General features: G+C 38.0%; 1 protein-coding gene across 1 annotated transcript in view; it reads left to right on the top strand.

The window, feature by feature from the left end:
• Positions 1 to 4,612: 4,612 nt before the first annotated feature.
• LOC113047817 (semaphorin-3aa) overlaps positions 4,613 to 12,362 on the top strand; it is a 78,168-nt gene continuing 70,418 nt past the window's right edge. Inside the window, exon 1 of the mRNA XM_026209133.1 lies at positions 4,613 to 4,632. The gene's annotated coding sequence lies outside the window, so the exon portion shown is untranslated. The remainder of the gene's footprint in view (positions 4,633 to 12,362) is intronic.

The raw sequence follows: 12,362 nt of genomic DNA, 5'->3' as shown, positions 1-12,362 counted from the left end.
TTTTTAGTTATGTAAGAGCAACTCCTGCTGCTTTTAGAGCTGGCCTCTTGTGTCTGTGATCGTAATTGAGAGCTACAGTATTGTTCAAAATAATAGCAGTACAATGTGACTAACCAGAATAATCAAGGTTTTTCGTATATTTTTTTATTGCTACATGGCAAACAAGTTACCAGTAGGTTCAGTAAATTCTCAGAAAACAAATGAGACCCAGCATTCATGATATGCACGCTCTTAAGGCTGTGCAATTGGGCAATTAGTTGAATTAGTTGAAAGGGGTGTGTTCAAAAAAATAGCAGTGTGGCATTCAATCACTGAGGCCATCAATTTTGTGAAGAAACAGGTGTGAATCAGGTGGCCCCTATTTAAGGATGAAGCCAACACTTGTTGAACATGCATTTGAAAGCTGAGGAAAATGGGTCGTTCAAGACATTGTTCAGAAGAACAGCGTACTTTGATTAAAAAGTTGATTAGAGAGGGGAAAACCTATAAAGAGGTGCAAAAAATGATAGGCTGTTCAGCTAAAATGATCTCCAATGCCTTAAAATGGAGAGCAAAACCAGAGAGACGTGGAAGAAAACGGAAGACAACCATCAAAATGGATAGAAGAATAACCAGAATGGTAAAGGCTCAGCCAATGATCACCTCCAGGATGATCAAAGACAGTCTGGAGTTACCTGTAAGTACTGTGACAGTTAGAAGACGTCTGTGTGAAGCTAATCTATTTTCAAGAATCCCCCGCAAAGTCCCTCTGTTAAAAAAGGCATGTGCAGAAGAGGTTACAATTTGCCAAAGAACACATCAACTGGCCTAAAGAGAAATGGAGGAAAATTTTGTGGACTGATGAGAGTAAAATTGTTCTTTTTGGGTCCAAGGGCCACAGGCAGTTTGTGAGACGACCCCCAAACTCTGAATTCAAGCCACAGTACACAGTGAAGACAGTGAAGCATGGAGGTGCAAGCATCATGATATGGGCATGTTTCTCCTACTATGGTGTTGGGCCTATTTATCGCATACCAGGGATCATGGATCAGTTTGCATATGTTAAAATACTTGAAGAGGTCATGTTGCCCTATGCTGAAGAGGACATGCCCTTGAAATGGTTGTTTCAACAAGACAATGACCCAAAACACACTAGTAAACGGGCAAAGTCTTGGTTCCAAACTAACAAAATTAATGTTATGGAGTGGCCAGCCCAATCTCCAGACCTTAATCCAATTGAGAACTTGTGGGGTGATATCAAAAATGCTGTTTCTGAAGCAAAACCAAGAAATGTGAATGAATTGTGGAATGTTGTTAAAGAATCATGGAGTGGAATAACAGCTGAGAGGTGCCACAAGTTGGTTGACTCCATGCCACACAGATGTCAAGCAGTTTTAAAAAACTGTGGTCATACAACTAAATATTAGTTTAGTGATTCACAGGATTGCTAAATCCCAGAAAAAAAAAATGTTTGTACAAAATAGTTTTGAGTTTGTACAGTCAAAGGTAGACACTGCTATTTTTTTGAACACACCCCTTTCAACTAATTGCCCAATTGCACAGCCTTAAGAGCGTGCATATCATGAATGCTGGGTCTTGTTTGTTTTCTGACAATCTACTGAACCTACTGGTAACTTGTTTGCCACGTAGCAATAAAAAATATACTAAAAACCTTGATTATTCTGGTTAGTCACATTGTACTGCTATTATTTTGAACAATACTGTACATATTTTTATGTGTGAGACAACCATAAATAACACACAATATACAAGATCTAAGGCCTGTCAAAGTTGGGCTTGAAGTGTTGGCAAAACAATGCATTAAATAATGTTTGGTTGATTAAGCTTTTTACTGAATAACTGTGACACAATAGGGATAAACAGAATTAGTTCTCCCATCTGCACTACATTGGTTTATCCTGTCATCATTTGTCCAAGCCTATCACAAAGAATTCATATAGAATTACTTATTATGAAGCTAAAGATTGCATAATTTATAATGCCAATATAAAGCCATTCATTTGGTGCGAAAAGAGAAGGCTGAGAGCAACACATATTTATTATCCCTCTAAACTTTTAACTGTCGGCCCCCCCAGTGCAAAGCAGGAGCCAGATGATTAAAGCCTCCAAGAAATGATCCCTTGGCTTGGGATGTGTCTGATAGTCCAACACTGTTTGTTCCAAGACTCCTAGTCTCTACCAAAAACCAACAAAACTCATATTAAAGCCTAGTGTGGTGATTTAAAATAACTCTTTTGCGTTTATGAGAGCAGAGATGATCTATTTATGGTTTCACAGATATTATTGAACTATTTAAGGGTAACTGCTAAGACTTTGGTGGCTTGCCTGGATGAGGAGGATCTTAAAATAGGGCCATTTTCTTTTTATCACACGCTGGTGTAATTATGCAGTCATGTAGTCACAGCAGTAAACCTCGGACAGGACTTTTGGCGACCCGTGGGACAGCGGCACCCTTTTAAGAGGCTGTTTACCATGAGTGAAATGCCTTTTGGGAGGTGCTCCAAAAAATCTTGAAACCCAAAAAAACTTCAAAAAATCATCGAACCCCACAATGTTTTGAAGATTGGGGGGCACCTTTGTGGTCTCTTGGGCCCTTTCAGTACCTGTGAGAATGACATGACCATTCCCTCAAGCCTTCAGCTTGATTGAGAAGAATGTTTTCTGGTTAAGTGCTCTGAAATGTATGTGGTTTTTAATTTGGAGTTCTTGACGAACACCCAAACAATCTTGCGGTGGCCTCAAAATAACTTCCACACTAGTGAAACCTGGTATGTAGGGAGAGAAGATGTCCCTCTGTCGATTTCCCCACCGCATGGTTAAGCAATCGCGGCTAGTGTTGAACCATGGGAAAGGTAAACACTTCCACTGAAGTTCCCATTATGAGATTGGGGCTTCTGCTAAGTCAGTATGTGTTGAGTGAGATGAGACAAAAAATTTCTCAGTTCGTTAGCTATTGTTTGCTTTGCTAAATGCTAGGCTAAAAGACCGTACCCTTGTGAAAAAATAGAATACTTTAGCATACCTTTAAAACAAGTACTTACTTCGGAATTAACATACTTTAAAAAAATAACACTTAGTTCAAACTAAATGTAATGTGAACTTAATTTCATGTTATTTACAATTTAATGAAAATGTGTTATGGTTAACTTTAAGTAGTACTTAAGCACATCTTTAAATGCAATGTAATAATTACTTCTGTAATAATTTCTACAGAAACTTGTCATGTAAATATATTTGTAATTACACATTTCACAGCAAAATAAGTGTACCCCTTTAAAACATGACAAAAGACTTTCAAACATAACATTGTTAAATGTGCTTTAAAGTAAAACTTTCTAATTTGGCTTTAAAAAGTGCAGTTTTTAAGCTCTTAAGTGTGTTTTAAGTGTTCTCACAAAAGTAGCCTTATATTTCATTGATATCATATCTGCTTGATTTGAAGTATGCATACAATACAAGTGTACATTTACAATTAAGTAAACTTTACAAGTGTAGTCAACATTTTGTGGTGTAAAATATGTAAATAAACATGGAAAGCCATTCAGAGTCACTCATTCACTTCTGCTAAGTCAGTTAAGTTGAAAAGTGCATGAGACAAAAGCTTTCTCGGTTCATTAGCTATTGTTTGCATTACTAACTGCTGGGCTAAGAGACTAGGCAACAGTCTTTGGTCTAAAATATGTAAATAAACGTACACAATGGAAAGTAGTTCAGAGCCGCTCGTTCATTTTGTCATTTTTAGCTTGCCATGCTATCGCGTGTTAATTAAAAAGCTCTCTCAGGTAATCACGGCTAATTGCTACAAAGTAATTGAACACACAAATATAGGAAAACTACAAGACAGCAGCTTTATGGTAGTAATTATGCTTGCAGTAATGGCATTCCTTGAAAAACAGGAACATGTTTGCAAATCATGGTCGTGATTCATCAGATGTTTATTATCTTATAAGTCTTATGTTACTTCTCATTATTTAAATATGGGCTAACATCATGTTTCCTGTTTACTTTGACAACAGAAATGTTGCAAATTTGGCGTGTGATGCAAAAGAACCGCTGTTGGCCACCCAGCAAATGTGATTGAACCGAGACAAGTAATTCATCCAGGTAAGTGAATAAGCTAAGAGCTCTCACACAGCTGGAATGAATATGCTCTTGAGAAGAATCGGAGGTTTGAACAGATAATTGCGGCGTGAGGTAATTACACTTCAGCGGCTGGCATTAAATCACTAAAGCTGTATAGAAACGAAAAAAACCAATGCACGCAGAGCTACGGTGCTAAGAAATAACGAGAAATTTGGTGCCAGTTTTATTCGACAATGTTTAAAGTCATACGATTATGAGCTGGGAAATATGAGCTGGGATATTCACACATTCTTAACCTTTTGGCTTTAGACGACAGTGTTGATTTATGCATTTGTCTTGTTTTCCTTTGAATCCTGAATCAAAGGCTTACAGTGGATTCGGATCATTGACCTGTCAATGGATAACAAATGAGTCTTTTCTTTTGGCCGCGCTGCTTCTAATGAATCATTTGTCGTTAAAGCTGTAGTCAACACAATGTTCTTCGGAGACAGTGACACTTTGTTTTTTGGTACGAGGCGATCTGCACAATAGAGGCTCAGTATGTTTACGGTGCGTATATCAGTTTTCTTTCTAAATGAAAGTGCAAACCACAAGTGTACACGAAATTGAATGTTTTCCCAAGGCCGAGTGTTTTTGCTAACTGAGCGTGACTGCCAGGATCCAGAGTTTGAAGGAACTGCATTTAAGGAAAACAAATGGCGATTGTCAGCAATATATATGTGGTAGCTAAACAAACTGTTTTTGTGGATGCTTCTATGTGTAAATAAGGGAAAATGTGTTGTTATTTTTTTTCTCCATTTCAGTTTAGCGAACCCTTCTAGACCTCTTTTCCTGTCTTGTTATAATGCAGTTGTGAAGGCTTGTGGGTGTTTTGCAGTTCCCTGAATGCAGCGTCAGCCGGTGCGGTACGATTGGGCTGTTGGGGACAGTGATTGAGTTTGAAATGGAGCAGGTCAGCCCCAGGGTATCTGAACAGGCTTAATGAACCTGTTTGAGACCTGCAGGGGCCATGAGCAGTGAGGGTCACCATGGGGTCATGTTTACTCAGAGCCTTCCAGAGCGTGCCGCATGCCAATCCATTTTCCCTCCAACCTGAGCAAGTGCAGCGCCGCATCTGGATGCCATTGGGCTCTGTCACTGTGGGGGGAACCTACTAATCCTGCCAGGAAAGCTCAAAAAAAGTCTGCATTTTCAAAAAGGGAAAGTTTGCTTATTTCAGTACACCATGGGGTTTTTGCTTCGAACGACCCTTTGTGCTGCTTTCTGTCATATTTCTCCAGTGCTCTTGAAAGTGACGTATTTATAGCGATGTGAGCTCTGGTTTGAGATTGCTCAGGCCGGCAGCACCATGTTTCATTTTCAAGCCACGCCGTATAGCTAGTCACATCTCATTAAGTTTGGGGCAACTCTCTGAACACGCTCCAGCAGTTAACAAGAGTAGTAAAGCGAGACTGGAACGCCGAGGTGAGGAGAAAGGGACTGAATGTGTGGCGGAGAACGAGAGGAAGGTGAGAAGCCTGGCATGTGCCAAACCGGGCGCTGCTTGGCAGTGGAACTCTTGGCATCGTTAATGAGTAAAGAGTGAGCCTGAAACCACCGAACTGTGACTGCGCAGGAATAATCAATTGTTGGAAATGAAATGTGTAGATCATAAAAATATGAACAGAGCTATTCACCAAAAGTCCCACAGAGTGTTAAAAAATGTGTAGTTTATGGTTCAGTTTTACATTTTTGCTAACATACATAAACCTGGATGGCAGACCGCTGGGAATAAGCGGGAAAGGAATGTGTATCGCTACAAACATAAACATTCTTTTTCGGGTGTTTAATCATTTTAAATACATGTATAGAATTCGATACAGGCACAAATCAACCTCCGCGGGAGTGAATGGACGGTTATATATGTGTAGTCGGAGGTTATAGTTCCTCAGTCTCTAGCAGTGCACTTATGGTATTCTTGTCAACATTTACAGCATTATTTTTCATTGAAATGTATGAGAATGCAATGCTTAGTTTAGAGTCTACTAGTAACTTTTCACTTTATACTGATAAGTATTTAAGCCATTTGAGAGCATGTAATGTGTGATTTAAACTGTCTATCAGCATGGCAGTCAAAGTAAATATTTATTTTTGTTTTAAAGACAACCTTTTTCATATATACAGCTATTTTTACATTACATTTTATTATTTAGTTACATTTTTATTTTTACATATAATTAAATATTATTTTGTAAAATTTAATTTATTCTATATCATAGTTTATGTATTGTTTTTATGGTTTGAGTTTTGGTAGACAAATACATTATTTAAGCATATGATGTTAGATTTTGGCCATCGACATGGGAAGTCAACATGAATAGGATCTAAACTAAAGTCCGAAATGTATTCATTTATTTACACAGGCCAAACTCTAGAAAATAAGACCGGTTCACATACGAACCAAAACAGTTTTAAAGGTCAGGATGGCTTGTATCAGCAATGTAGGAATGTGCAGCCGTACAGAGAAGATCTGCAGTCTGAAGAGTTTGTTTGTGGCGTAGTAGCGTGTTGGGCTGGTATTAGTCTGGCTTGAGCGATTCAGGTTAATCTTTTCACCCCTTCCTCAGAAGACAAGAACAATCCCGTGAGATTTACCTGGGATTAGAGCCATTTATGCACCAAATCCTAATTTAGGATTCTACAGGCAATTCTACACCCTCCGTATGGCCCATGTGACCCTTTCAGAAGCACATAAGTCCCTTGGTCGTCTCCTGCTGCCTCAAGAGGAGCTCCTGGAGCACAAGGTGCTTGCTTCATGATCCTCACACTTCTTCTCTCAAGGTGCTGTTGACATGTGAGGGTATTTGAGCATGCCGAGGGGTGAATGGTGAAGCTCCAGGGGGACAGCGCTCAGGTATCAGGCTCTGATGTGTGTGTGATAGACTGTGAGTCTGTTAAACCCTGACCTGGCTGTAGAGAAATGAAAACCAGCTGAGGAGTGCCTGCATCGCTCTTTGTGCGAGAGAAAGACATGAGCACAGGGAGGACAGGAAAAGGTGAAGAATATTCAGATGACAAATGGTGCTGGGAGATAGTGGTTATTTTATGAACTGACTTTCGCTTTTTGACTGATAAAAGGCAGAGAGAGCAAGAGAGGAAAACCAAATAAACTCCCCACAAGAGGAATAGTGCTTTGTGATTTGTTCACCCACACCGATAACAGCCTAATCTGTCTTTCTAATCCTAAAATGTGTCTCCGTAACGTTAAGTGCCAACATTTGTTCAAGTAAAGTAAATGTCTGTTCTTTTAGAGGTTGAATTAGTTAAATTACCTTTTTTAATAACCTGAGAACATTTACTGGCCATATATTTATTAAATAGTATATTAATTAATTACATAGGTTTAATTACAAATGTTTTATTACTTTAACAAATTATTTTAAAAATGAAGTTTTGCTCTATCACTGGCCATAAGTGTTTCTTTCCAGCCCCCCAAAAATATTTTAATTGAAAAAACATTTTATTATTTATTTTATTACAAATATTCTGTCACTTGATAATGAGATTGCAGTTTTTATGATTACTTAAAATTGTACTAATTAAAAACAAATAACTATTATTTTGGGGTTGAATTAATTACATTTTGTCAATTTGTATAAATATTTCTGACCAGCCAGGAAATTGTATTTCTATCGAATAATATTTTAATAGTTATCTTATTCAAATATTCGCTTTGACAATGAGATTTTTATTATTTTTTACAATTTCAATATTTTTACTTGCCATACCATTTTCTAACATTTGAAAATATTATTTCATTATGTCAATGAAATAATAATAATAACAATAACTATTGTATTATTATTATTATTATTATTATTATTATTATTATTATTATTATTATTATAAATTTTACTTTTTATTTTCTTTATCTGTTTTCATCATATGTTTTGTTTGGTGGTATAATTCACATGTGTGTCATCACAAGGTTTTGGAGCGCTGCAAAGATTATAATTAATCAGTATTTTTATCTTGTTTTACTGTAAAAAAATATCTAAACAAAGCAATATAAATTTGCTTGTTAAACAAAACTGTGTTGGAAAATTAGAATTGCTTCCAGAGAGTATTTCTAGAATCCCGTTTATTTTTCTTACCCCATTGGTGAATCATTTTTCTTGTTTTAAGCATAAACCTTCCTAAATTTAGTTAGATTTATGCTAAAAACAAGTAACACTTTGTGTTGTCTAGATAAACGAATGGAAAAATTTCCACTAATATAAAAGCCATTAAAAGAATCAGAGCAGATGTTTTCATTAGCCCACAGTTTGTATCTCTTGGAATTGCTTGTCAGATTCTGCTTACAAACAATTGAGTACCATGTGGTTTTCCTGTTATTCCCATCGCTCTTTCAAAGGTGAAAAGTCACGCCGGAGCTGTTCTGACCAGCCCTCTGTGTTATCAGGTATGTCAGGTTTAATGGCACGTGGAGGTTCGGACCACACGATTCCTCTGGGAATACATTAATTAGGAATTAGGAGAAACAGATGCTCCATTCCTTCATCCTGTAGTCATTTCAGTTTATCTACAGCTGTTCGACAGTGTTTTATGCAACACAGGGTTACTGTGATTTAGCATATTCTTCTTGTGCAAAAACACATCCAGGCAGCTTCCTTGGAGTTTCCTAACAAGTCATTAAAAGCATTTATTTCCTGTGGCACAAAGGGGGCTATTGTTCTACTCCAGTCTCCATTTTTACAGTCACAGCATTTTCATTTTTTCATTACTTCAAGAGTTAGACGAGAGCGTCTCTTGCTCTCAGAGAGATCTGTGGGAGGTCAGGGAGAGAGTCTGTGACCATGTGTGAATTCTCTTTATTTAAAGCTGACTTTAATACTAGTGTATGTTTAATCTAGATCCCCGTGCTGTCCCGGCTTCAACTATAGTATGTCATTTCATTTCTGGAGAGATGCCCTCAGCATCAAGGATGTAATTTCAGGACTCTGTGCATTTAGATTCTCGATCCATCTCGCCCTAGATGAAACAGGTTTATTATTACAGCAGGGATGTAATATCAGCCTGAGTGTTTCCACTGGCTGGGAATAATGCCCTGAACATGCTGTTAACCACTCGTACACTACACACAGGGAAGGTGAGATGCCTCAGTCATTTCCGTGACTTTGAAGGCACACTTATGTTTTTGCCCTTGTTCTGTGTATGCTTGTGTGTCGTGCCAGAGATTAGTCCAGCCAAGGCAGCTGTGAGGATGGACATCAGGGATCTTGTCGGGTTGTAAAAAAATGCAGCGAATGCGGAACCTAATAGTCTTTTGTTGGTCCAAACTGTTCTGGGCTTTTGATCAGTTAGACTAGCAGTTGTTGGGACTGATATGGTAAGGGCTCAACAACTTGGATAGCATGCTGGATGAGAGAGTAAATTATTAGGGGACAAAAATTAGTAGGACAAATTTTGAAAATATACTCCTACATTCAGACGTTTGGAGTAAGTACGTTTTTTTTTATGATTTTGAAGGAAGTCTTTTATGCTGAAAAAAAAAAAACTGTAATATTGTGAGATATTATTACTATCTAAAATAACTGTGTTTTTTATATATATATATTTGTTAAAATAAAAAAAATGTCCGGGAATGACAAAGCTGAATTTGTAAAAAAAACTGTACGCTCTTTTACAAAGTCTTGATTTTGTGTACTTTAACAGACTCTCACACTAGGTTGTTTAAAAAAAACACATAATTTTTTGTATATTTTACATTATTATAACACCTCTCTTCCAGTCATGAATGGCTCGAATAGTTCCTGTATCAGATGAAGGTCGGCCTTCTGAAATACGAAATATGTTGTGATTGACAGCACTTAGCACCTGGTCGGGAAATATCATGCCCCTTACCATAGCCATCTGCCAGCTTCAAAATCAAATCAGTTTGAGATCGATTTAAACCCGATGATTGTAACCACTCTAAGCTCGTCTGTCTTGGGAACACTAGCGCTTTTCAGATATAGTGATAACTAGGGATGGGTATCATTAAGGTTTTAAAGGTATTACTAAGGTTCCTTCATCTTGGCTGAGCTTTCAACGTTGTTACAGAAAAGGTGAGGAAGTTACATGACCTGCGGTGCGCTTGCGGCATTCTGAAAAGTTGATGTTTTTAACTCGATGCAGTGCGGATGCACCTGGAAAAAAACGAGCGCGTCACACCCCTTGCGCGTCGCGACCGCGTCGCTTCCATTATGAGCGTGCATACCGCGTGCCTACATTTGAAATAACGAACTTGAGCGCGCAAAAGACGTGATATATGAAAGGCCCCTTATGCGTGTGTATGCGCCGCACTCGCGTGATTTCTGTTCAATAAAAGATCTCCTTTTGCAGTGGACTTTGACCTTTGATCTTTTTTATGCTCAAGCAGCAACATTACAGACTAACTAAAGTTGAAAAAGTGAAAAAGCATAATAGGACCCCTTTAATTAATTTCTTACTGACCCCAATTTTTTGAACAGTATGTGTATGAAATGTATGAATAAACTTAAATTAAATACATACATTATATTCTAATGATGACAGCTTTGCATTAAGAACAGACACAAAATAGGTGTAGCAATAATAATAATTATTATTATTGTTATTATTCACAAGTTCACAAGATGAGAGTTATTCAGTGATAGTATGATTTATTTAGTTTTTTCATGTGCCCATGTTCAGTTATGTACCTGTGCTTACCGTAACTTAATCTTACCAAATCAGGTCATTCCTCATCACATTCTGGTAAGGGTCAGTCATGGGAAACTGGTACCTAGACACTGGCTCAATAAATCTCTTATCTGATCCAGATGTGCTGTGAGGGTCTGTTTGATCTCTCAATGGGCCTGGTAACAGTTAGCGAGGGCCGCTTGCTTACGGCACAAAAAAAAGAAGGGGATTGTAGCGGAGCGGGAATAGAAAGATGATCCAAACTCCAAGGGAGAGAAGTACCGTCCAGCTGTTGGACAACATCACTTCACACTTACCTCATTCAGCGAGAGTAAAATCCGCAATATCCCAGGCTTGAGCATGCAGACCATTCCCTGTGTGTGTGTGTGTGTGTGTGTGTGAATGAATGTTTGTGCCTGTCCATCTGTACGTCCTAATGAATACTCATTAGCTGCCAGTCTGTGTGGCTTCCATTGTGATCCACAATGACTGCTGGAACTAACGACTTGAGGAAATAAAGGAAATTAATTCATTCTTTCTTTTCATTTTGAAACAAGACAGGGGTGGGGGGGTGGGGTTAGGTTGATAAATTATTTTCTCTCATCGTCTTAATTGTTCACATTCAGGCCGATCTCCTGTGCCACCAAAATACACTACAGCCTGAACCCCACAGATAAAACGACACATCTGCTGTTTTTCACCCTACCGCCCACTCGTTTACCACACCATTGCCTCAGAATCACCCACCGGCTGTTTCCCCCATCTCCTTTTCCTCTTTAATAGACCACAAACTTACCCGAAACACACCACCCAGGCTTCAGACCACATACGTGTAGGATATACATTTACAGTGTGGTTGCAATCCAACCTCAAATCCCCTAGGTTCAGGCATATAAATTGATGCATGTGTCTGCACTCGTCTTATCTGTTGTTGCTGCTGCTGTGCATAATTGTTTCTGCCTAACATTTGGCAAAGCTTGAGCCGATATCTAATAAAACCTGTATGCGGCATGCATGAGCTACCGACAGATCGGTATCAGGCGAGAACAAGAGAAGCAGATCTGAAAACTGTCACCTCGTTGATGTTCGGCCTTCGAATGGACTCTCTAACTGAATAATCGAAGATGTTCTTGGAGGAAATTAAAAAATCACTCTTGAGGAATTGGGTTATCTAAGAAGAAAATTACTCTATTGATTTTTGTTAAGGCTTTGCATAGCTTGCAGGAGTGAATTCGTTTTAGATGTTTTTTTTCCTTTTCTCCTTTTCTTTTGAGGATGAATTATTTTCTTAATTATTATCACTTGGGTTTTTTTCACTGGTTTGGATCTAGGAAGTCTCATGTAGGAAAACTTTTGACTGTACGCTATTATTTTGCCCACTTGACAGAATGAAGAGACTGACTACATGACTGACATAACATTACCAACCACGGTTTATTTTGTTTTAAAGTGCTTTATTCAATATATTATATCACACTCAAAGTCAAATAATGTTTCATACATTTGAAATGAATAGAAATGTAAACATTTATTAAATGTTTTGCAGGTATAAAATGAAAAGTAACATTTTTTAATTAATTTCAAAATAAAATATTAAA

Source organism: Carassius auratus, chromosome 29 (genome assembly GCF_003368295.1).
Source record: "Carassius auratus strain Wakin chromosome 29, ASM336829v1, whole genome shotgun sequence".
NCBI classification, from domain to species: Eukaryota; Metazoa; Chordata; class Actinopteri; order Cypriniformes; family Cyprinidae; genus Carassius; species Carassius auratus.
Note: the sequence above shows the minus strand (reverse complement) of the source record. Positions and strands in the feature narration are given on the sequence as shown.